The sequence below is a fragment of the Bubalus kerabau genome, chromosome 5, assembly GCF_029407905.1.
Source record: "Bubalus kerabau isolate K-KA32 ecotype Philippines breed swamp buffalo chromosome 5, PCC_UOA_SB_1v2, whole genome shotgun sequence".
Taxonomy (NCBI): domain Eukaryota; kingdom Metazoa; phylum Chordata; class Mammalia; order Artiodactyla; family Bovidae; genus Bubalus; species Bubalus kerabau.
Genome location: NC_073628.1, coordinates 48,620,703 through 48,642,054, shown reverse-complemented (window position 1 = coordinate 48,642,054; position 21,352 = coordinate 48,620,703). Strand labels below are relative to the sequence as shown.

Sequence of the window (21,352 nt, the reverse complement as noted above, 5' to 3'; positions counted from 1 at the left end):
CCTTTGTGTGCGTTCTCACTATTTGATATTCTGTAGGGTTAATTCTCTGGTATTCTAGGGTCATGGAGTCAGGTCTCCCCCTGCAAAGGCTCAGGGCTTGATCTCCTACCTGTGTTCTTCTGTTTTCCAGTAGGTGGCTCAGCAATAAAGAATCCACCTGGGAGGGTTGTTGCACAGGTCTTACACTTTCATCCAGGAAAGCACTTGGAACAGCGGCCTCAGCGCCTGTGGCTCCTCCTTCAGCTCCTGCCTCAGCTCCTGCACAGCACTAACCACCAGGCATCCCAGTGGTGCAGGATGTCTATATCACTGTTTTGTCATGCCCTCTCTTCTTTCACTGTTTGGAGAAATAGAAATGTGAATAAGAACTCACCTTGGGACCAGCTTTTTTTTTTCTTCTTCTTCTTCTTTTTTTCTGATGATTTTCTTGAGATATTTACTTGCATTCTGTAATCTGAGTTAAAAGCATTAAAAAAAAAATGTGTGTGTATATATATATATATATATATATATATATATATATATTTACCAAGTCAACATTTGTTGATGAAGGTGTCAGACATGGCTCCTGCCCTTATAGGAATTTGTAATCTATCAAGAGAGATGAATATTAAAGAAAAATACATACTATTGTGTATATTGTATATACACAATACTTTACTGAATGGGCAGATCTTGGTTGGACACATTAGAGTATAGCTTTATTTTTCTTTCACTAGTGACATTAAACATATTCTGATGAACCAAACTTCCTCAGTCATTGATAAGAATATCTCAAGAAGATCCATAAATTTCACATCTCTTTGAGCTAGAATAGTCTTATTTTATACATTAGAACATCTGATCCAGTCAAAATCTCAAATTCAGTTCAAATTCTCATATCTAATATTACATGCAATAAAATATCTCTCCTTTTTTATTCACTCGTGCTTAATTTTTTAAATTTCCTCTTCTGCTTCTGGATCCTCTCAGGCCTAAACTATGGAAGAGAGAATTTGAAGGGGAGGATTAACGTCTTCAGTGACTATAGCTATCGTAATTGAGCCTTTGGGATCCTTTCCCTTGTGGATCAGTGGTAAAGAACCCTCCTGCCAATGCAGGAGACTCAACTTCCACTGCTGGGTCAGAAAGATTCCCCGAGGAGGGAATGGCAACCCACTCCAGAATATTTGCCTGGGAAATCTCCTGGACAGAGGAGGCTGGCAGGCTGCAGTCCATGCAGTCACAAAAGAGTCCTGCATGACTTAGCATGCACATCATGGAGATTGTGTCTGGCTGTTTGTGACCCTATGGACCATTGTACACCAGGCTCCTCTCTCCATAGGATTCTTTAGGCAAGAATATTGGAATCGGTTGCCATGCCCTCCTCTTATATCTCTTGCATTGGCAGGTGAGTTCTTTATCCTTAGCTCCATCTGGTAAGCCCAGTTTATGGAGATACTTTTCCCCAAAGAAGATTTTGCTTGCTTCTTCCAGGAGAGTATAACCAATACAGGACTTCTTGAGCTCTTTTCAATGTTAGAAGTGTCAGGTTTAGCTCATTTGGCTTTCAGAGGCTTTTTAAACACCACCTATAATTCTGATTTCAGCTCACATTATTTTCTGTTTGTTTCATTTGTTTGCTATTAGATATAGGTCTTATACCCCAATGTTCATTGCAGCACTGTTTACAATAGCCAGGACATGGAAGTAACCTAGATGTCCATCAGCAGACGAATGGATAAGAAAACTGTGGTATATATACACAATGGAATATTACTCAGCCATTAAAAGGAATGAATTTGAATCAGTTCTAATGGGGTGGATGAAACTGGAGCCTATTATACAGAGTGAAGTAAGTCAGAAAGAAAAACACCAATACAATATACTAACACATATATGTGGAATTTAGAAAGATGGTAACAATGACCCTATATATGAGACAGCAGAAGAGACACAGATGTAAAGAACAGTCTTTTGGACTCTGTGGGAGAAGGTGAGGGTGGGATGATTTGAGAGAATACCATTGAAACATGTATATTATCATATATGAAATAGATTGCCAATTCAGGTTCAATGCATGAGACAGGGTGCTCAGGGCTTTTGCACTGGGATGACCCTGAGGGATGGGATGGGAAGGGAGGTGAGAGGGGGGTTCAGGATGGGGAACACATGTACACCCATGGCTGATTCATGTCAATGTATGGCAAGAACCACAACAATATTGTAAAGTAATTAGCCTCAAATTAAAAAAAATTAATTAATTAAGAAAAAGAATGTTACATAAATGGGAAAAAAAAAGAAAAGCATTTTTAAAGTGTATTTCATTAATGATTCATTTGTATTGCAGTACATGTTGCCTTCTAAGAATATAATCTCTTTAACCTTGGAAATCATCAAATGATCTTTTAACTCCACATTTTGACTTGGAATTATGGAACAAACACTACTCCTTTACAGAGAAGGAAGAAAATCTATGTTCATTGGGTCTTAAAATATTTTTTCCCCCTTTATTTCTTTTCTTCCTCTACTTTTTGCCCCTAGAGTTTGGTGAAAAATGTTGATGGCTGAAGAACTAATATTAATATTTTTAATATGTCCTGAAATTTCCTTTAGAATGTAAGGGTACAGTACCCTATGTTCATATCCAGGCTTCAACTGAAACTTCATGGTAAGTACCATTGAACATCATTTTATATTTTAATGTCACAAAGGTTCTGTGAAATATTGTAATGAGAAAGATTTAATTTACGTTGTGAGGCTAGAAAAAGACTTTCTCAAGAACTAACATTTGATTTGAGAGATGAAAGGTGATTTAGAGTTATCTGGGGAGTCTAGTCAAGGCTATGGTTTTTCCAGTGGTCATGTATGGATGTGAGAGTTGGACTGTGAAGAAGGCTGAGCACCGAAGAATTGATGCTTTTGAACTGTGGTGTTGGAGAAGACTCTTGAGAGTCCCTTGGACTGCAAGGAGATCCAACCAGTCCATTCTGAAGGAGATGAGCCCTGGGATTTCTTTGGAAGGAATGATGCTAAAGCTGAAACTCCAGTACTTTGGCCACCCCACGTGAAGTGTTGACTCATTGGAAAAGTCTCTGATGCTGGGAGGGATTGGGGGCAGGAGGAGAAGGAGACGACAGAGGATGAGATGGCTGGATGGCATCACTGACTCGATGGACGTGAGTCTGAGTGAACTCCGGGAGTTGGTGAAGGACAGGGAGGCCTGGCGTGCTGCCATTCATAGGGTCGCAAAGAGTCGGACACGACTGAGCGACTGAAATGACTGAACTGACTGAGCGAGTGAATGGGAAGAAGAGATTGACTTCACAGGGGAGTTGTAATGTGGGAGGAAAGAGTGATATGAAAGATAATTTTTAAAAACAACTCAGGATGCTAAGTGCAGAAGGAATGTAAGCAGTATATCCAAATAGGAAGCTTTTCTAATCATCTAGATTAGAAGTGTAAAAGGTGTAGGTACAATGGAGGTTAAGACAACTGGTTAGATTCAAAAATATTTTTCATGTAGAAATAAAGAGAGATGCAGTGGAATGGATGTGGGACATGAAAAAGGATGTATGCTAGGGATAACACCCAGATTTCACAATTTGACAATGGGTAGATGAATTTGTCACTTACTGAGATGATCAAAATAGGAAGAAAATAGAAATAGCAAGTGGTGGTAGGTCGATAATTTGGTTTGCAAGCACTGTAAATCATTCAAATGATGGAGAAGAGGCAGAGCTGCAAATTGTTACCTATTTGCAATGGGTCCATGACCCCTTAATGGGTCCTTTACCTGGAGAAACAAATGCAAGTCAAATAAATCAGGTTCAGCATACCAAAGCACAAATTTTATTCACTGATCAAGGAATAGAGAAGGAAGAGCTTGTATTCTAAAAATGCCTTCTCCCCAAAGGAAGGGGAGAAAGGGAGTTTTAAAGAGTAAGAAGTACATCTGTCACCAGGGCTCTAGAAAAGAGGCAAAAATTTTCAGGGGCAGCCTGGTGCAGCTGGGGCACATGCAGTCTTCCAGGCTTCTTTGTACATGGCAGAAATTGTGCCCAGCAGAGTATGAATCTGAGAACTTAACATGGTAATGCAGCCAAGGTAACTTACAGATACCATCAAGTCTCCTCTGTACAAGTACCTCCTTCTGGTCAAGTCAAAGTCAGTTTAGGGCAGTTGACCACTGCAAATCTCTTAAAGCATGACTGCAAAACATCTGTGTCACATAACAGTACTTTTGAAGCAGAGATAAATCAGGGAAAATATCCTTTGGCTCTAAAGGGCTAATATGGGTGACAAAATGAAAATTTGAGACCATGAATACACCTGAGTAATTCTAGTAATTATTATTTAAATGGAAAGGAGTTGATAAAGGCAACTGAGGATGAACCATTAGAAGAAACAGCAGAAAACCAAGATTATGGCATGATATTAAGAGTACAAGATAGGAAGAGAACAGTGTTAATTGGACTTGGCAATATTGAGGTTGAGAATGGTTTTATGGGGATTTCATTAGGAAAAGTAATCAGTTAATGTAAGAAAGAAGTGGAAAATTTCATTCATGCCAAGTTGAGTATTATAACCTAGGAACAGCATCTCAGAAAGCTCTGAGAACTCTTTTGCCCATTAGAAGTCAAGGCACAGTTATATGTTTTTTGAGAAAGAGGGCTGTACATTAAATGACATATTACTGACAGTTTATATAATCAGATCTGCAAGTACAAAGTGGTAGGTCATCGTGACCCCTTACAAGATCAAGAAGGAATGTTACCTTTTAAGGAGTTGTCTTGTTGACACTAGGAGAATGTTATTCTTTATGGCGGAACAGACATTTCTGCCAAGGGGGAGATTTGTTTACACAAAATGATGCACAAGGGATAAAAGAGGGGAAAGAGGAGGACCAAAGGCAGAGAACATTTTTTATTTAAAAATTTTCCTTCACATAAAGTATGACTTTTATTTCACAGGGAGCTGATTGGATGCATGGTGGAGAAGGAAATCTGTTAGTCCTGAAGGTTGGAGTTTTGGAAGCTGCAGTGCTGACACCATGGTAAGTTCTTTATGTTTCTTTCATTGAGGAAAATTATGAAGCAAAAGGGAAACTCAGACACTTCATAAATGTACAGGCTAGATTCCATGAAAGGGATAATAACTCCTGAAAGATCAACGGCAATCTGCATTTTATATTTTCTCTGAGTGTACTTTAAATACAGGTGTGTTTATAACACGTTAATTTTTGTTTCTCTTTGTATATAACATGTTAGCAATGGACTGAAAGGCTGATATGTTGTTAAATGTCTACTAAATCCCAGTAAAAGTAAACTGGAATTTTCTAAGACTTACATCCATGATGTTGCATTTATCCAGATACTTCTCAACCATAGGAAAAATAATATGCTTCATTTACTCCCTTAATTTGCTCAGGAAGAGAGGCGGCACTGAAGTGCCTACCCTTCTCCAAGTTAGTAAAGCACATTATACAACTTTAAGAAAAAAGAATCCACTGTCTTGCTCTCTAAACTAAGTCTTTGGATTACGGTCACCAATTACAATCAGCTGGGTGTCCAAGAATTCAACTAAATAAGTCCTGACAGTATCAATCCACAGATAGCGTCAGACTCCACAGATAAAGGGCCCAACACAAGACAGCCCTTCACTTCAGACCCAGTCGCAATCTCAGTCTGTTAACCTCTAGTTATACATTAGAGGTCCCCAGGCTCCCCTCCTTGGATTTGATTGATTTCCTAGAGTGTTTCATAAAACTTGGGAAACCTGTTTACACACTAGATTACTGGTTTATTACAAAGCACATTGAAGGACAGAAATCAACATCCAGATGAAGAGTAAATAGGGTGAGGTTACAACTAAAGGAGCTTCGTCCTTCTGGAAGCTGAGACCAACACGGTGACATATGGAAGTGTTCAGGTTTCCCAGCCTGGAAACTCTTTGAAGCCTTCGGGGTTTTATGGAAGCTACATTACACAGGCAAGGTTAATTAAATTATCAGCTGCTAGCGATTGACTCCATGTCTAGATTTCCTCCAGTCCCTGGAATCCAAGGGGTTGAACTGAAAGCCCCAACCCTCTATTCCTGGTTGGTTTCTTAGCAACCAGTACCTCTCCTAGATGCTTTGCAAAAGTTTCCTCATTAACATATACACAATTGTAGTGAAAAAAAAGGAGGTTTCTTATGAATAACAAGAGATATACTCTGTCTTTATGGTTCTAAAGCATTTCAGCAGCTGAAGACAAGAGAGAAAATATTATTTTAAAAAGATGATTTCTTTGCTCTTATCACTGAAGAAATTCCAAGGATTTGAGGAGCTGTGAATCAAGAACAATGAATGAAGATCAAATATATTAAAAATATAGTTTAGTTATCTGAATGACCAAATATGTATTCTTTACAGTTCCTGAGTGCTTGTAGTTGAATGGATTGTCACTGCTTTCAAGGTATGACAAGGTCACACACACACACACACACACACACAAAATGCTAGCTACGCAAAACCAAAACAAACAAACAAAAAATCAAAATAACCCTATAAAGACTAGTTAATGCACAAAGCTGTCAGTGATAACACCATGTTATCCCAATAGTTCTGTCCTAAAACTTACTAATGAATGATGGTGTTGGTCCAGAAATGTGCTTGAAGTTGTGAAGAGAAAACTAGGGTATATTTTATAGTTACAATCCTTTTTTATTTTTACAGGTCTAAACAAGTCTGAAGAGACAGTTTCATGCTTTATTTTATTCTTTTCTTACCTGGCCATGTGGCTCCTGGGCAGTAGGCCTTTCTGTGAACCTGTTTCTTTGGTTATAGGAAACAACATTCAGTCTCCATGACCTTCCTGAGTTCTAGTGTGCATATTCAAGCAGCTGTTAATTAATGAAGAGAAGGAATACACGACCAGGGAGAAACAGTAAAGAGCAGCTTTGGGACAAGGTTCTAGTTCCCCATCAAAGCATACACACAGCAATATCTTTGAGCTGTTTTACAGAGACTGAAAGTCCCTCCAGGTGGGATACGTTAATGGTTAATGATGGTATGGTGCCCACAAACATATAGACCCCAGATCAGTTGGAGCTGAAGGCTGATGATGCTGACTCCTACTTACCTCACCACCAACTCATCAAAAGAATGTCCACAAGCTGATCATGCCCTTTTTGAACAATTACTATAAAAATTCTCACAGTCTTCCTCAAATTGGGACACATGGTTTTGAAGGTATTAACCCACTGTGGCCCCCTTTGCCTGGCAAAGTGATAAAGATATTATTTCCTATTCAGAAAGCTTATGCCTCTGAGATTTGATTGGCAATGGTGTACAGAGAAGCCAAGCTTTTGGCATCAATAGGTCTGTCCTAAAGTGCTGATACAGAGGCTTTGGAGGCAGCTGGATCTTGGTTTTCCGTGCTTTACTAGCTGAGGGATCTCAGTCAAGTGAATAAACCTCAAAACTTCTTTTTCTTCACCTGTAATATGGGGATGGCAATAGTTCTGTTGCAGGAAGAGGGACCCCTTCCAGGGCCTGAAACTGGGCTCTTGTCTAACACTTGGAAATGAATTGTCCGAGGAGACACATGTGCTGACAAACCAAGAGAATTTATTAGGAAAGGGCACCTGGGTGGAGAGCAGTAAGGTAAGAGAACCCAGGAGAACTGCTCTGCCATGTGGCTCGTAGTCTCGGGTTTTATGGTGATGGGATTAGTTTCCGGGTGGTCTCTGGCCAATCATTCTAATTCAGAGTCTTTCCTGGTGGCGCACTTATCTCTCAGCCAAGATGGATGCTAGCGAAAGGGATTCTGGGAAGTGGACGGACACGCAGTGTCTCCTTTAGACTTTTCCCAAACTCTTCCGGTTGGTGGTGGCTTATTAGTTCCATATTCCTTATCAGGATCTCCTGTCATAAAACAACTCATGCAAATGGTTACTATGCAGCCTGGCCAGGGTGGACAGTTTCAATCAGTGTGCTTCCCCTAACAGTTCTAGATATTTCAACAGATTGGTGTGAAAATTTAATGACTTGTAAGAAAACAGTTTATAAAACGTGAAGGAATAAGAATTTTAGTTATTTTTAAAAGGAGTACTTTTCATGGTAAAGTGTATAGCATATGATGAAGGAAATGAGATGGTGATCAGCTTGACCAGTGTTTGAACACCGTCTGAATCAACTGCAGGTTGCATGAATTGTGAAAGGTTACATAATACCTTTGAGACTTTTTCCTGAAGTGAATTGTTATACCAATATCTGTAGCATAAGACTATTAAAATGTTTAAGTGAAATTATGCATCAAAAGTGTCTAATGCCATTTAGTATGTGCACATATTATATTCGGCATCAAAATAATACACTTTGGCCCCCTTATGGAAGAAGGGAAAGTGACCCATCATGCCTTCCTACAATTTAAACAATCCTTCCTTATTTCTAGGGAATAGTTCTTAAAGACAATTTATCTCTATTTGCCTAAAAGGAAAAAAAAAAAAAAAAAGCATGAAACTTTTGATCTACTAGTACTGGTACCATTATTGTTTTCATAGAATGCCTTTACTCTAAAGAATATCTTGATCTTCCAAATCAGGGATTGCAAGAACCTGTGTGTCTTGCATTCCAGGCAGATTTCTTACCATTTGAACCACTGGGGAAGTCCATTTAAAGAGATATTGTCCCTTAAATACTGTAAAAGAATCACAAAGATTTACAGGAAATCAATCAGTGAGATAAACTTAGAAAAGACAATTTTGACATGTCCTTCAAATAGCATGTCTGTTATTTCATTTACATATAAGAATGATCATCTTAAATGAACGTGTATGTATGCCTTCAACTGTCTTTTCACAAAACACTTCTGCTATACCTGGAAAAGTGACAAGGAGTCAGTTTACCTAAAATTATTGCTAAGGCAGGGAAATCATCTCCTTGATCCTTCCAGCACCAACATTATCCCTAAAAAGCAAAACAAAAGAAAAATAGAATCATTTTCCCCTGGGAATGATTTTGTCAGAGGCAATCCAATCCCTTTACTGAAGCAAAGGAGAGTACTTGTGATTAAGTTAAAGAGGAAGAGATTAATTAACTTGGAAAGCAATCTTTAAAGACTCCCTTGGAGGAGGGTGTGGAACTCTCTATTGCTTGGATGCAAATGAATCACTCCTATTAATCTTCTGGGTCTAAAAAGGAAAGCCCCTATCCTGGATGAGATTTTAGAGCCTGGAAAGGTGGAGAACCCTGTAAAGTCTTTAACAGCAGATAATCTTATCTGATCCAGTACCTATGAGAATGGCTGTACGCTTAACAAGTAGATATAAAAGTTAGTTCTTGCAAAATGCAGCAGGGACAGCTGAGTGAGCAGACTCTCAGGAAGCCAAATCTCCATAGAATAACCTCCTATAATGGGCATGCGGTGTCCTGGGAGCCAGGCCTGAAAGACTTGGCTGCAATTTGTATCAACCAGTATGTCAGATGGTGGAGGGTCAGCATTCAACAGTGACACTGGCTCTGAACCTTCTCTCAACTTGACAAGTGCGCTCTCTAGACCACTAGAATTTAATTTGATAAAAAAGTAATACATTACAAAAAATTTGCACTTTAAAGCTATAAAGTAATTCTTACCAATTTCCAAGACATTCAACTCTTTAGAACAAGATATTGATCGCTTGGGGTTTCTTATCCATCATAAAGTTTTCTCATCCCATGAAACTTCACTATCACCTTAAGCAGTTAAAACTACCTTTCATATTTATGTAATTTTTTTTTCAAATTCACAGTTTGGAATGACTAAACTGTGCTGTTCAGGTGGACAACTGCATGATTAATTATAAAGATAGTAAGTGAGTTTTATTTAACCTCAATACAAGGAGCATCTTCTAAAACTGCAGAATATACGCATAAATTGGTCAATCCTTCAAATATGGACAAATGAACTCTGGGAAGAAGACTGCTGCTGCTGCTGCTGCTGCGTCACTTCAGTCGTGTCCGACTCTGTGCGACCCCAGAGACGGCAGCCCACCAGGCTCCCCCGTCCCTGAGATTCTCCAGGCAAGAACACTGGATTGGGTTGCCATTTCCTTCTCCAATGCATGAAAGTGAAAAGTGAAAGTGAAGTCGCTCAGTCGTGTCCGACCCTCAGCCACCCCATGGACTGCATCCTACCAGGCTCCCCTGTCCATGGGATTTTCCAGGCAAGAGTACTGGAGTGGGGTGCCATTCCCTTCTCCTAAAACTAGGCATAGCTAAATGTCTGAAGAGAAGCAAAAAGATAGGGAAAGTAAATATCTCCTTCAGCTATTAAAATAAACAGAGGGATAAAGTTCACAGAAACAAAATTCTGTGCTTTCCTATCAACAACCTCAAGTTATTGAGTAACTGAACTGATATTAAAAACCTGTATCAGTTGATGCTATAATTTACTCCTTAAAGAAAGTGCTATAGGCCATTCAGGAAGGGACCTGTAGAGAATCCAGTCTCATAGCAGGTTGGTAGATCTGTCCTTACTCAAAGATAAGCAAACAGGTAAAAATGATATCAAATTAAAAAGTTGCATGTATAAATATATATTCAGAGCATCTGGAGTATGAGAGCATATTTTATAATGTTTTATTGATGAAACAAAAATGTTTGCCAAGATAATGCTCTTAAATGGAGCCAGGAGGTCATTAAGAAAGTGTGACTTGTGCATGTCTCAGCCTGGATGGAATCAGGTCTTTTGACCATTTATTTATCTAAAGAAGTCATCCAGAACTTCTGTCAGAAACACAAGATATTTATTGAACCTTCCATCGGAAACAATGGAAACAGTGACAGATTTTATATTTGGGGGCTCCAAAATCACTGCAGATGGTGACTCCAGCCTTGAAATCAAAAGATACTTGCTCCTTAGAAGAAAAGGTATGAACAAGCTAGACAGCATATTAAAAGCAGAGACATGACTTTGCCAACAAAGGTCCCTCTAGTCAAACCTACGGTTTTTCTAGTAGTCATGTATGGATGTGAGAGTTGGACCATAAAGAAAGCTGAGTGCCTAAGAATTGATGCTTTTGAACTGTGGTGTTGGAGAAGACTCTTGAGAGTCCCTTGGACTGCAAGGAAATCCAACCAGTCCATCCTAAAGGAAATCAGTTCTGAATATTCATTGGAAGGACTGATCCTGAAGCTGAAATGCCAATACTTTGGCCACCTGATGGGAGGAACTGACTCATTGAAAAAGACCCTGATGCTGGGCAAGATTGAAGGCAGGAGGAGATGGGGACAACAGAGGATGAGATGGTTAGATGGCATCACCTGACTCAATGGACATGAGTTTGAGTAAACTCTGGAGCTGGTGATGGACAGGGAGGCCTGGCATGCTGCAGTCCATGGGGTCGCAAAGAGTCGGACACCACTGAGTGACTGAACTGAACTGAACCCTAAAATAACTAGTAATAGCCTATCTGTGTATCAGACCCCTGTCTAAAAATACTCATGACTACTTAAGGACAAGTATTTCCTCACTAAAGTCAAGAGTCAATCAGTTTTCTCCAGGCAACTTTTAACAGCCAAATGGCTTCTTGTCTGTATAACCCCCAACACTTTCTCTTCCCTGGAGCACTCTTTCAGTTCTACCTGAACCTGTGTCTTCTGAACAGTATTTCTTAAGACCTTAAATAAACTCTTGTCTTATCTGCAGCCTTCTGCAATGTATTTAGTTATCACATCAAACAAATACTTGGGAAAGCAATTTTTATTCTCAAGAGAGTTAAAGAAAATAACACACTTATGTTTATAGTAGTACTATTCAAAATAGCCAAAGGTGGAAGCAGACCAAATATCTATTAATGAAGAGGTAACAAATGTGGTGTATACTCTAATGGAATATTATTTATCTTTCAACAAGAAGAAAGTTCCGAGGTACAGGACAATACGGATGAACCTTGAAGAGATTATACTAAGTACAATCAGTCAGTCACAAAAAGCCAAATGCTGTGTGATTCCATTTATTTAAGGCATCTAGAGTAGTCAAATTCATGGAAAGAAAGTCCCTGTCCATCACCAACTCCTGGAGTCTACCCAAACCCATGTCCATTGAGTCGGTGATGTCATCCAACCATCTTATCTCTTGGGACTGGAGAGAGTGGGAATTTGAAAGTTGTTGCTTAAATTAGATAAATAAGCTGTGGAGATTAGTTGCACAAAAATGTGAATATACTAAACACTACTTATATATTTCTTCTTAGAAAGTGTCATGATTCTGGCATCTTTTGGTGAGCTCTCACTGGCCCTTGACAATCTGGGGTGGAAGGTGTAAATTTCATGCTGGGCCATTCCCACCTCCACAATAACAATTAAGAATACATTTTAAAAAAGAAAATTAATGAAAATAAGAGCATGATATAGCATATAAAAGAAATAACTATCAATTTTAATCAGAAAAAGTGAAGAATTGCTACACAGAATTTAAAATACAATGAGTGTACCCACTCCAGTATTCCGGCCTGGAGAATTCCATGGACTGTATAGTCCATGGGTCATAAATAGTCTGGCACAACTGAACGATTTTCATTTCACTTCAAGAGCAGAATCTAGACTACTCAAAGTCAAATCATTAACAGCAAAAAACAAGCAAATTTCCAGATTTTAAAACAACATTTAAAAATTCTTACAGCATTCAGAGGACAAAGAAAAGATGATATAAGTGATTAAAAACAAACAAGCACAGAAGAACCAAGTTATTTAAATAGTTGACATGCAGCATGCAACAAAGGAGTAAACAGAACAAAAATAGAGAAAAAAAAAAAAAAAAAAGCTAAACTGAAGAAAAGCCTGAGTCTGCAGATCAAAAAGGCTCATAAAATAGTTACTGAAACAATGTGTAGGGCCTTCCTTGGCAGTCCAGCCATCAGCACTCTGCCTCTCAGTGTGTTTCCATCCCTGGTCAGGGAAGAAAGATCCCACGTGCCACGGGGCAACTAAATCCTGTATATTACAAGGAAATATCCTGCATGATGCAAGGAGGATCCTGTGTATTGCAGCTAGACCTGATGCAGCCAAATAATAAATAAATATTAAAAAAAAAAAAAAAAACACAAAACACAGAAGCGTTTACCCAAAAGTTGCACTCAAAATGCACTAAAAATAAAACCCAAAAATGCAAACTAAAAAACAATGAATAGCTAGATATGCAAAGATGAAGTTGTTGAATTTTTAGGGTTTAGAATAGGGAGATACTGCAAGTATTCAGGGAAAATAAAACAGAAGTTTAGAAACAATTTAACAGTAACAACAGAAAAAAAAGAAAAAAAAAAACAACAAAAGCCTTTTTACTTAAAAGTATGGGAAATCTTTGCCTCTGCAATGTTAAGTTACAGAAAAAAAGGTGTTTGAAGGTAGGGGATATGACCTAAAATCTGTGTACCTAACCTAGCTGAATGTGAACCAAATCTCTAGGTATAACGTATAAATGTATATGGACTTAAAGTTGAATTCAAATTTTGTTCTGGTGTTCTAATTATCCTAGGCTAGCATTGATGAAATACATGAATTTGTGTTGTGTAGTGATGAATTATCAGAGAAAATAGTTTCTAGCTTAAGTCCCTAAATCTTAGAATAAATTAATACTGTACTTCTGCACTCAAAAAGAAATAAATTGAACTGGTACCTATTTGAAAATTATCCCATATTTATCATTACAAGGGAAAATTATTTTTTAAATAATTGGTAAACATTAGCTCCACAGTAATAAATTGGTACTTGTGATGCTGAGTTGGTGGATTCCAAAATTCTTTGAATTTGAATATATGACCAGAGGTAATTTTTATAAATGCTTAAACTATTTTTTGATTTAAGAGGATGATCTCCTAAATGATAGATAACGCATTTATCTACTGTTGGTTGACATGATTTCACTATTTCTGACAGTTCTTCAAGAGTAGAGTCCTGAAGCCAATTAGGAAAACTGGACAAAGTCCAGGAAAGAGTAACAAGGATGTTTAGAAAAGCTAGCTTCACAGATGTTGAGAAATCAACCAAGTGGAAATTATTTACTATAGAAAGGAAAGAGGATATCAGCATCTCAAAGATAAAACCAAGAGATGCAAAATGGAGAAAACAACAATAATTCATCTTTGTCCAGAGACAATCCCAGAGAGGAGGCTAGAGGACTGGCCAGATGGATACAGGTAGTTCTTAAATGATACAAAAGCTAGAAGAGCAATCGAACCTAGAAACTGCTTAGGAGAACAGATGGGCATTTAGCTACATTCCAACACTGTTTTATTTGAAGTTGGTCCCAGTTAATATTTTATAAAAGAATCATAATTTCCTAACATTTGAAGTCATTCAGAAAAGGGAATGAGTCTTCATCAGGGTTGGTTGTGTTTGGGTGGCAGGTGGTGAGTGACTTCCTGCAAAGCAAGATGATATCCACCTATTGCAGAGAGAGCATGTTTTCCTCACAGTTCCTTCTGACAGAAAGCCTTGGTCACTGCCAAAGGCAGGTTCAAAATCTATCAAGAGTTTAATCCCATATGTCATCTCCTATGCCCATAAATTTTAGGACTTGAGATGAGGCTGGCTTTGGATAAGAAACTGAAAAATCCTGGGTCATAAAACTACTGTCAACAGAGCCGTCCAAGACACAGCACGCAATTATAAGTTTGAGAAGAGGAGGTTGAGGGTGGAAGAGATGACGAGGCAAAGTTATTTCAATCTGTTTCCCTCAGACTTGAAAGAAGTGTAATTCTAAAATCAGACTTCTTTCTCTAGGAAGGACATATATTGAGGAAGTGGGTGGGAAAAAAAAAGCAGCAAAGACACACGGGGGAATGATCAGCAGCAATGGGCTGTCATTGTTCACAGAAACTGAGTACCATATTTTTGAAATGGAACTTTAACTAATGGGTAGAATGGGTCATGCTGCCCTGCTGTAATTCTTAATTAGCACAGGGAAATGTGATGATCGCTACCCAGGACCCGTCTGCTTTAATTCCATTGACCTACTGATAGATATAGTCCTTCATAGGAGATAGCTTCATTATTTAGCTGGGAAGACCAACCACTTAGAGAATTATATCTTAGTACAATTATGCAGTGTTCTTGCCTGGAGAATCCCAGGGATGGGGGAACCTTTTGGGCTGCCGTCTATGAGGTCGCACAGAGTCGGACACGACTGAAGCGACTTACCAGCATGCTGTAAATAGTATACAAACTAGTGTTTGTACAACCTAGTATAACAACTTAGAGGATAAAATCTTCATATATCATAAATAGCATTAAAAACTAGAATATATGACACGTACCTTAACAGAAGGGCTATGGGAACCTGCAAAAAAAATGCTTTCTCTTAAAAACAGTCACTAAGAGATAATGCACTTATTCTAAAATCGAAATACAAATTCTAATGTAGAAACATATTCAGAGCTTAAGCTAAACTTTTAAAAAAATTGAGTATGTGTATGTGTGTATGCATTTCATTCATATGTGTGGTCAGTCATGTCTGACTCTGCAGCACCATGGACTGTAGCCCATCAGGCTCCTCTGCCCATGGAATTTTCCAGGCAACAATACTGGTGTGACGTGCCATTTCCTACTCCAGGGGATCTTCCAGACCCAGGGATGAAATCCACGTCTCCTGTTTCTCCTGCATTAGCAGGGGTATTCTTTACTACTATCATCTCCTGGGAAGCACCATTACAAAGACTTTAAAAACCACGACCTATCTTGAGGGGATAAACCCAAGCTCTCCTGCAGAATTCTCTCATTAAGTGCTTCACATGCTTTTAAATGCCTCACTTTTCACTCTACTTGCTGTTGTATCCCCAGTAGAAGTCTTGATTTGTCTTTGCATCCTCAGTGTTGTGTGTGTGTGTCTGTGTGTTACTCACTCAGTCATTTCTGACTTTTTGCAACATCATGGCCTATAGCCCACCAGGCTCCTCTGTCCATGGAATTCTCCAGGCAAGATTACTGGAGTGGATCGTCATTCCATTTTCCAGGGATCTTCCTGACCATCATTATAATATCATGCAAAGTATTTTCATTTTCCTAGAAATCCTCCATGCCTTCCCCCATTCATCTTTCCACACTCTGTTAGCCCCTGGCAACAGTGATCACTTTATTGTCTCTATACATCTGCCTTTTCCAAAAGGTCATATGGGCTTACCAGGTGGCACAGTGATAAAGAACCTGCCTGCCAATGCAAGAGACTTAAGAGACATGGGTTCAACCCTTGGGTGGGAAAGATCCCCTGGAGGAGAGCATGGCAACTCACTCCAATATACTTACCTGAAGAATCCCATGGGCAGGCTACAGTCCTTGTGGCCCCACAGAGTTGGACACAACTGAAGTGACTTTGCGTGCACACAGGCCATATAGCTGGGATCATACAGTATATAACGTTTTAAGACAGGTTTATTTCACTTCATGTTATGCATTTAAGTTCCATCCATGTTTTTTCATGGCTTGATAGCTTAATTCTTTTTAGTATTAAGTGCCATAATATTGCCTGTGTATACTACAGTTTATTTATCCATCCACCTACTGAAGGACATGTTGGTTGCTTCCAAGCTTGGCAATTATGAATAAAGCTGTTATACTTATGTGCATGCAAGTTTTTGTATGGGAGTGTTTCTAGCTCCTTTGGGTAAATACCAAAGAGAATTATTGCTGAACCTTGTGTTACAGATTTGACCTGCCAATGCAGGAGACCCGAGTTCCATCCCTGGATTGGGAAGATTCCCTGGAGAAGGGAATGGCAACCCACTCCAGTATTCTTGCCTGGGAAATCCCACGGACTGAAAAGCCTGGTGGTCTACACTCCATGGGGTTGCAAAAAGAAACTGCCAAACTGTCTTCCGAAGTGGCTGTCCCGTACCATTTTACTTTCCCACAAGTAATAAGTGAAAGTTCTTGCTGCTTTACCTCCTCACCAGCATTTGGAGGTGTCAGTGTTCTGGAATTTGGCTGATGCAAAGAGCCAACTCATTGGAAAAGACCCTGGCGGTGGAAAAGATTGACTGCAGGAGAAGTGGGAGAAAGAGGATTAGATGGTTGGATGGCATCACTGACTCAATGGACATGAGTTTGAGTAAACTCCAGGAGATAGTGAAGGACAGGGAAGCCTGGCATGCTGTAATTCATGTGGTTGCAAAGAGTTGTAAACCTAGCTACTGAACAATAATCGGTGAGTATAGGTATCTCATTGCTGTTTTGGTTTTCATTTTCCTAATGATTTATAATGCATGATATCTTTTCATATGCTCCTTTTTCATCTTAAGATTGCCTTTGGTGAGGTGTATGTTCAAGTTTTGGGCCATTGTTTAATTGGATTGTCTGCTTTTGCCAACCTCTTTTTTATCTTTTATAATTTTCACAACAAACCAGAGATTACAATGATTTCTACCAAACGTTAAGTATTTTTCCTAGAGCCACTGGGATGTCAGTCTTTTTGGCCTTTAATATGTTAAATCTAAATCCAAAGTCCTTTGCCCTATGCCCTGATAACTCAAGAAATTGGCCATCAAAAGTGTCTTGAATAGTGAAATTAAGATTGGCCTAACGTTTGCAAATTCTTCTTCTGATATTTCATCCTCCATATGCCATGGAGAAATCTGGTCTATTGGAAACCATGTGGTATCGGCTCCTGGTTGTGTTTAATGATCCTTCTGCTCAGGCTAGGGAGCTCAGACATGCATATTGTGCTCTAAAAAGATGCCACTGGGAGTCAGGCTGGAGTTCAGCGGTTCCAGCAGAGGAAGCAAAACAGCTGTTGTGATGCCTGCAGCTTGGGGCAGAAACAGAGTTATAAGAGCTGTCAAAGAGTGCCCCATGAGCTCTGCTTTTCATGGCCTGCCTTCTCACACAGTGCCTCCTGATCTCAGAGGCTTTATTATGATGATGATTCTATTTCTAGTGAGCCCAAAGAGCGCAAGGGAGATTATTATAAGAAAGCACTATAGGTATATAGGACTTATCCCTTGGAAGACCATTTCAAAGGTTTTGAGTTTCAACCATTCTGATGCTTTAAAAATAATCCAAGGATTTAGAAAGTCTGAAAACAGAGTTGTGCTCTAGATAACAGAATGGTACACAAAGTCTTTGATTTATCACAAAAGACAGCAAGAGGTCAGGGCATATTTTCATCCCTGAAATATAGATTTGGATCTACAAAAGATAGTTTATGGCTGGGGTTTTTGAAGTGTCTGATGTCACAGAATACTTACAAAAAAAAATTTAAAAGATAACTTTAAAAAAGAAACTTGATCTTCTACAGAGCAGTGAATGACAGTTTAATATTTTGTGTAAAATAATATGCAATAAAGAAAATTTATAGTATTTTGCAATAAAAATATTTGTAGTAGACAATTTCTCATTTCTTAAAAATATTTATTTAAAAAAATTGATGATAATTGTTTTACAATGTTGTTTTGTTTCCTGCCCTACAGCAAGGTGAACCAGTCATAACTGCATGCATATATTCTCTTTATCTTGAGTCTCCCTCTTACCCACCCTCAATCCCACCCTTTAGGTTGTCACCGAGTGCCAAGCCAGGTTCTCTGTGATATATAGCAAGTTCCTGCTAGCTGTTTTACACATGGTAGTTTATGTGTCAATGCTATTTTCTCAATTTGTCCCACCATCTCCTTTCCCCAAAGAAGATGTACAGAGTAAGATGGTGGAGATGGCAGAAAGTGAAGAGGAATTAAAGAGCCTCTTGATAAAGGTAAAAGAGGAGAGTGAAAAAGCTGGCTTAAAACTCAACATTCAAAAAATGACAATCATGGCATCCGATGCCATCACTTCATGGCAAATAGATGTGGAAAAAGTGGAAAACAGTGACAGACTTTTATTATTGGGCTCCAAAATCACTATGAATTGTGACTGCAGCCATGAAATTAAAAGATGCTTGCAGAGGAGGAGCCAAGATGGCGGAGGAGTAGGACGGGGAGAACACTTTCTCCCCCACAAATTCATCAAAAGAGCATTTAAACGTCGAGTAAATTCCACAAAACAACTTCTGAATGCCGGCAGAGGACATCAGGCACCCAGAAAAGCAACCCAACTCTTCGAAAGGAGGTAGGAAAAAATATAAAAGACAAAAAAAGAGACAAAAGAGGGAGGGACGGAGTTCTGTCCCGGGAAGGGAGTCTTAAAAAGAGAGAGGTTTCCAAACACCAGGAAACCTTCTCACTGCCGAATCTGTGCCGAGCTTTGGAAGCACAGAGGGCAACATAAAAGGGAGAAAAAAGAATAAATAAACAATTAAAAATCACAGATTGTGAGCACTACGGTAACTCCCCCAGCGGAGAAGCAGCGCAGACGCCTGCACACGGCATTAGCAAGCGGGGGCTGGGCAGGGAAGGGCGGCGCGGGCTGTGTCCCTTAGAATAAGAATCAGGCCCGAATGTCCTGAGCGCTATCTGAGTGAAATAATTTGGGCTAGCAAACCAGACTGTGGGATATCTACCACGCGAAAAGCCAGCCCTAACCTAAGACACCGCCAGGCCCGCGCACAGAACAAAGGACTGAACAGAGATAGCCGGTTGCAGACCTTCCCCCTCCAGTGACAGGCAGCCAGAGCCGTAAGGGGGCAATCGCAGCCCAAGAGAGACACTATCTATAAAACTGTAAGCAGGCTTCTTTGCTAACTAAAACTTCTTGGGGGTCTGGATGGTCAACATCTGCCTGAGAAGGTGCGCCGGTTTTACACCCAGATAACCGAGTGGCGGGGAGGCGATAAGTCGCAGCATTGGCGCCCCCCAAACACCTCATCACCTGAGCTGCTCGGATCTGGGAAGAGCACAAAACGCAGACCCAACCGAGTCTGCGCCTCTGAGGACTACCCGAGTGCCTGAACCTGAGCGGCTTGGACCTGGGAGCTCAGCCAAGGGCCAGCCTCGGATTGTTCCCGGCGGAACAACCTAGAGCCTGAGTAGTGTGGGCAGGGAGGCTACACGCGCCGTGAGCGGGGGCAGACCCAGTGTGGCTGAGGCACTGCAAGCGCACGCCAGTGTTATCTGTTTGCAGCATCCCTCCCTCCCTCCCCACAGCGCGGCTGAACAAGTGAACCTAAAAAAAAAAAAAAAAATAGTGTCCTCCACCGTCCCCTTTGTGTCAGGGCGGGAACCAGACACTGAAGAGACCAGCAAACAGAAGAAGCTATAACAGAGGGAAACGCCTTGGAAGCTACAGGCCATAGATTAAAACCCTGTGGTTACTACGGACTACATAGGAAGGGGCCTATAGATCTTGAGAAATATAAGTCGGACCAAGGAACTAGCCAAAAATGAACTGAACCCACAATATGCACAACAAAACCAGAGAAAGACCTAGATATATTTTTACTATTTTTACGATCAATCTTTCTTTCTTTTTTTTTTCTTTTTCTTTTTTTTTAATTAAAAAAAATTTTTAAGTCCTCTATTGTCCTTTAATTTTCACTTTTATAACTATTACTTTGCCAAAAAAAAGACCCTATTTTTTATTCTTCTTCAGCAAACTTCATACATATATTTTATAATTTTTTGACTGTTTTTTTTTTTTTTTCTTTTTCTTCTTTTCTTTAACATTGTATTTTTGAAATTCCAAACTCTACTCTAGATTTTTAATTTTAGCCTTTTGGTATATGTTATCAATTTTGTACCTATAGTTTTTTTTCATAATTTCTGTGACTTTTTTTTCCCTCTGTTTCTTTCTCTTCTTCTTTTGTATAACATCATATATCTGCAACTCCAAACTCTACTCAAGATTTTTAATTTATGCTTTTTGGTATTTGACATCAATTTTGTACCTGTATTTTCTTTATAATTTTTGCGACATTGTTTTTGTTGATTTGTTTGTTTTCTCTCTTTATTTTTCTTCTTCTTTTTTTTAACATTGTATTTGTGAAATTCCAAACTCTACTCTAGATTTTTAACTTTTGCTTTTTGGTATTAGTTATCAATTTTGTACCTGTAGTTTCTTTATAATTTTTGCGACCTTGTTTGTTTTTCTTTGTTCATTTTTTCTCTCTTTTCCTTCTTCTTTTCATTAACATCGCATTTTTGAAATCCCAAACTCTACTCTAGATTTTTAATTTTTGCTTTTATGTATTTGTTACCAATTTTGTACCTTTAAGAACCCAATCTTCAGGACCCATTTTTCACTAGGGAACGAGATTACTGGCTTGACTGCTCTCTCTCCCTTTGGACTCTCCGTTTTCTCCACCAGGTCGCCTGTATCTCCTCCCTAACCCCTCTCTACTCTACCCAACTCTGTGAATTTCTGTGTGTTCCAGATGGTGGAGAACACTTAGGGAACTGATTACTGGCTGGATCTGTCTCCCTCCTTTTCATTTCCCCCTTTTATCCTTCGGGCCACCTCTGTCTCCTGCCTCCTTCTTCTCCTCTCTGTATA

At 39.3% G+C, this 21,352-nt stretch overlaps 1 long non-coding RNA gene across 1 annotated transcript; it reads right to left on the bottom strand.

Annotated features, from left to right (window-relative positions):
- Window positions 1-7,482: 7,482 nt before the first annotated feature.
- LOC129653856 (uncharacterized) lies at window positions 7,483-9,135 on the bottom strand. Its single transcript, XR_008715243.1, has 3 exons — window positions 9,029-9,135; window positions 8,872-8,932; window positions 7,483-7,888 (listed from the first exon to the last, which is right to left on the bottom strand). It is a non-coding gene; the product is annotated as an uncharacterized LOC129653856 (long non-coding RNA).
- Between the last annotated feature and the right edge of the window lie 12,217 nt (window positions 9,136-21,352).